We start from the raw sequence: 5,846 nt of genomic DNA, 5'->3' as shown, positions 1-5,846 counted from the left end.
CATATTGAGAGGAACGCAGCAACACATAATATTGTAACGACACATTACATAATAGTGAAAAATAATTTTTTTAATTGTTTTGTTATGTGTAACTATATTAAAATTAAAGTATTTATATTCAAATTGATGCCGGCATTAGTATAATGGTAACAAATATGTATTATTTGTTACTATTAATAAAAAATAATATGTTAAATATGGAAGTGTGATCATTATTATCCATTAACTTCAAATATTATTTGATGCATAGCAATAATTATTTATCTCCTATCAAGCCCTCGTTTTTACTGAAGCAAATTGCTACAGCTATAGCGCATGCAATTACTACCGTGTTTCCCCGAAAATAAGACATCCGCAGAAAATAAGACCTAGCACAGATTTTGCTGAATTGCGAAATATAAGACCTCCCTCTGAAAGTAAGACCTAGCGAAGTTTATTTTTAGTCGTAACGGTCATCGACAGATGGTTGAAAGTGGCCGTTGGCTTTTTGAAATTACAGCCACTGATTGGTCAGCAGACAATTACGCCACACGGCATGATTTGCATAAGACTATGGCTTGGGAATCACAGATTTGCATAACGTTACGGCTGGTGATGGCTAATTGGTCGGCCGGGAATCACGCCACATGTCATTTGCATAGTGCTACGGTTCAGTAAGCACTAATTGGTCATCGAGTCCGATGTTGACGCTATAAAAAGGCGACAGTACACATCGGATATACGTCACTCTCGTCTAAGTTCGACTTGGGAATTTTTTTTGTTCAATAATAAATGTGAATTCTTCCTCCTGGAAAATATAAGACCTCCCCCTGAAAATAAGACCTAGCGCACTTTTCAGAGCAAAAATTAATATAAGACACTGTCTTATTTTCGGGGAAACACGGTATCACGTGACAATTTGCCCATCAACTTTGAAATTGAATCGCTACTAAACTATACGATTGAAAACTTGTAGAATTAGCTTATATTTTTCATTGAGTATTTTACATCATATGAACATATACTTAAATCTCTATATTACTCTACGCGTCAGTAAATATTTAGGGTAGACTATGTAAAATGCAAAAAAAAACGACTTCCTGTTTAATGCAACTCCATGCCAATTGCAGAAATAACTATGTATCACTTCATCTGACGTTGAACAAAGATATAACTATTTTAACAACTTACTCCTGTTAACGATTTTCCTTTGCTTCTCTATATTCAAAGCAGAACAAAGAGATATTTGTTTTGAAACGTAACAAATTTTATACGGCTGTTAACCATAACCATAACAATAACTTTTAATTTGTTTCGACGTATTTAAAATTATTATTTACTCATCATCTACACAAATTCAACATTACAAAATTTAGAATTTGTGTAGAAGATAAGTAAATAACAGTTAAAAACGCTCGAATCTTCTTACGTTAATTCTTACTTTATTAAAGCAATTGTTCTGAGTCACTAATCGATCTCATTTCAACGTACTGTACAGTACTTACTCATTTGATTATAACCATTACTAGCAGGGCCGGATCATCGCATAGACAAATGAGACAAATGTCTAGGGCCCGGTTTTTAGAAGGACCTGGTTAAATTGTTTATTTTGAAAGATATTGATGAAATTTTTAAAATTCTTCATTCAAACATAACGGACGGCGACGACGAGGACGTATCAATTAACACTGCATTGCTAAAAAAGTGGTACAGTGGCGATATTGACACAGAAGAATTGGACGAGGAATTGTTGCAATTTAAATTAATTTACAAAAGCCAAAAATTAACGTTGCCATCTGATATGCTGCAATTTATAAAGAGCACAAAACTAGTATCAACATTTCCAAATATAGAAATAATATTGCGAATATATTTAACTCTGCCTATATCAAATGCATCTGGTGAAAGGTCATTCATTCTCAGTATTAAAACGTGTAAAAAATTATTTACGAAACTCACTGAGTGAATCAAAATTAAATTCTTTAGCTTTTTATACATCGAACAAAATGTTTTGGATAATATTAATTATGATGAAATAATTGGTAATTTTGCTGAATTAAAGACTAGAAAACAGAATTTTTAAATAAAGTTTATTCATATTTATATACTTACTTTTTTAAAACTATCTTGGCTTTTATTTAAATTATCTTTTTCATTATTCAATTTATCTTTCACGGGTAAAATATTATATTATTTAAATAGTAATAATAAAAAAGATTAAATTAAACAATTAATATTTTAAGGTAATATTGTTATTGTATAACAACTTCTGTTGAACATTTAATAAAATAAATTTCAATGTTTTAAAAGTTATAAACAAACTGTTCAAACTTTTCTAGAAAAACTAAAATTTATTGTTGTATATTAAATATTTTTTATTAATAGAAATTCATTATTTAGTTTTGTTTTATTTATTGTTTTATATTTTTTGTGTGCTCTATTTCTTGTGTGAGAAGGAAGGGGCCCGGTAAGAAAAAAATGTCTATGGCCCGAAAGCGGGTTAATCCGGCCCTGATTACTAGTCATAAATCTGATAGTCTAAAAACCAGCTCAGTATCCTTGAGTAGTATGAGGAAGTATATCACACTGTGGGATTCCTGTACTGAGTTAAGTTAGTCCGTTTAATTAGTCAATTCATCACCGGCTACTTTTTTATTTCTATTATGAACTAGTTCATTGTGGTTACTGTAGCTTCAAAATTCGAAAGAGCTATCTGTTTTCAGGTCTAAAATCTCATCTGTCACTGGAGTCACAAGTTACTGGATGAAGTGTCAGTCTGTATAGTCTTTCTTAGGCTTGAGATGATTTTATCACAAGCTATTGAGTGATTGAAATGTAAGTTTTTGAATCTAGGATCCAATTGTGGCGAAAGCAACGAAAAGACAGAGCAGAGTTCTAAGTTACCAAATCGCTTATTTATACTATCTTTCGCAGATACTGTTGTTGTTACCTGCTTTAAAATGTGACGTTACTTTGTTTTATACAACAATTTATCATCAGAATAATTCTAGAAATGATAACAAGTTTCACTCACTTCTCTGATCATGTACTCCGGAGGATTTAAAAGGTAAAGCATTTTTCTGTAATTATTTTTATCTCCCGCATATTTAATATTTCAAGCATTTTGGGGTCATTCAATGTGATTGAGTTTAATAGTTCCTTCAACTTAAATCTTTTATAACTAAATACAGTATCTTAAAGCTTTATATATATAATTTAAATTCCTACCCAACTCAAAGATATCGAATCCATTAAAGAATCTGTTCTAAAATATCTGGTCTCGGAAGAAAAAATCTATTCCAGAATCGAATGGATAGAATCGCAATAACACTAGTGAAATGATCAAAATACTTCTGAGCATAAATACTTAAAATTTCGATTATACGACTCTCAAGAATTCCTCGGTGTTCTGATAGAGCTTATCTTACATATTCATTTGGCTATGCAGCTATATAGAAAAAACCATTAAGTATGCGAAAGAAAATGTTGAATCGACAAGCAAAAATCACTGATTGCCATGTAAAGTTTGATTTTTAAAAAGTTGCCTTTGCCAAAGCATTGTTTTTTCCTATCAAATTTTTATTAAAGATATTTTCTGTCAAAATATGAGAGATAATCTGCAATAACAAATTAAAATTTCTTATGAGAAATATCTCTCTTTTTCGTGTTCCAACATCAGCTATCTCACAGGAAATTCTCTGGCTTCTGCCTAGCTGTAGTCTTAGACTTGACTGGACATATCGCCAAATATTTGATGTCGCGACTTATGCGTAACACAATCCATTGAAGGTAACGAGTTGGCAAATAAATTACATTTGTTCAATTTATTAAACTTCCACGCAGTAGTAGAATAGGTAAACATTTCTTCTATCACCGGTTAAAGCTAAATCGAGGTTTACGTATTTAGTTTAATATGCAATAGAGAAAATAAATTCCTCATTAAGAAGCAAATATGCACAAATCACATTTTTTTTCTATCATAATTATTAAATTTTAAATTTATAAATTACATAAGTAAATTGTACATTTAATTTTATATACTGTATTTAAAACCAATGCATAGATACAAAATATAAACATTGTAAAGATTTTAAGACAACGAGAACGTAAATTTGTGCTTATTTTATTGCTGATCGTGTTTCCATATTGATCGAAGATTGTTAGTGAGATCTTTAGTTCAATTTTTAAAATATATAAACAATTAACAAAACTGTTCACTGGTGGGCCTAGAAACATTTAATTGATTACAATTAGATTTTTCTGACTCAACTAGTCATGAACTATTCAATGTTATACCCAATATACCAGTATCTCATGACAACAATCGTAAGGTTTCAAGTATCAATATTTATATTTAGTCTAAATAAACTATATCAGTAACATTAATATATGAGAATCATTTCATTTCAAAGAAATAATTCTACAGTCTTAATGTGTTGACGATTTATATGTATTATATTTCTAATTGTAACTTAAATTTATTTTGCAAACAAATACAGGATAATACAATTAATAATTATATGCAATATATGAGATCAAAGTATTAAGTTTTGGTAGAAAAATAACTGTTTTTATATGCATCTTTCTGCTGTCCCAAAAAGTGGAACTATCACGAATCAAATGCAGTATATTCATTCACCATTTTAATTAAAAAATTAGATTTCGTGTAACGAAATCACATGCTATTTTCACATGCGTTGATATATGGATGCTAAGATAGAAAAATACGTGAGTTTATTGTAATATTTAACAACAAACTCGCCCGGTTGTTATATATATTCCACGTGTAGCAGAGGGAAAGTATGGCGATCGGTCAAAAAATTACCTCTCCCCAAAATTTTTACATTTTTGGATTAGGGTATCCTTGAAACGTCGAGAAATGAAAAAATAAAAGTTGGAGTTTTTTCCTACATTTATGGATGTTACTGTGTTTGTGGATGGAGCACGATTTTGTTCATCCACTTTGAAGCTTAATAATTCCTGTGCCTTTTGTCGAAAATTTTTGAAATTTTGCAGAGAAGTTTGTGCATCAGGGAGATTGATGCTATTAAATTTTGGTAGTTAAAGGTTAAGGGAGTGGAGAGATAGATGTGATCACATGTCATATCTCGAGTGTGGTCGGAGTCGGACTTATTGAATATTTTACTCGTTATTAATATTTACAATTATTTACGTAACTCATCTCTACCCTCAAAATTAAGCTTTTTGTCATTTCATAATAATTAATAATATAAAAAGTTTTTAATAATGAAATCTCAACAGATGGCGTCAATCTTAACTTCTCCGGGAAAGTTACGCAACTAGTTGCTGGATTTTTAAAAAATTATAAATCAAACAATAATTATACTAGTCTAAGAAATATTCATTGCAAGAAATAAGCAAACATTTTAAGAGTGATTTTAGCAGACAAAATTTAAACTTTAACTCAAAAATTTGTATTTTGTGTGCATTTTTTTCTTTCTTTTTTTTTCTTGTTCTTTGAATTTGTATATTTTTGCAAATTCTCCCCTTTCTCTATGTTGTTTATTAGAAAAGTTCTAAATTGTCATAAAGAGTTTTCATGTACAGTCGACCCCCCTATAAGATAGAGATACGTTCCATTCTTTAGGAATCCGATTTGTTACGAATCCTTCCAATCACAACCCGACACGTATCAAGTTTACGAACTACGGCTGTTTGAAAGATTTTCTTCCATAAAATTAATCGATTCTAGACTAATCCGACTCAACATTTCCAAAACACGTATATATTTTTTGGAAATAATCCGTATAAACTACGCTATAAATAAAAAATTGTAGGATTACTTACCGAGTGTCACCATTCGATATCGCCATTGCTCAACATTGTTTTCGTCGCGGAACAGCTCA

The sequence above is a fragment of the Centruroides sculpturatus genome, unplaced genomic scaffold (genome assembly GCF_000671375.1).
Source record: "Centruroides sculpturatus isolate CEXI.00-Female unplaced genomic scaffold, Cexi_2.0 scaffold318, whole genome shotgun sequence".
In the NCBI taxonomy this organism is placed as follows: domain Eukaryota; kingdom Metazoa; phylum Arthropoda; class Arachnida; order Scorpiones; family Buthidae; genus Centruroides; species Centruroides sculpturatus.
The sequence above is the reverse complement of the archived record's forward strand: the minus strand, read 5'-3'. Positions refer to the sequence as shown.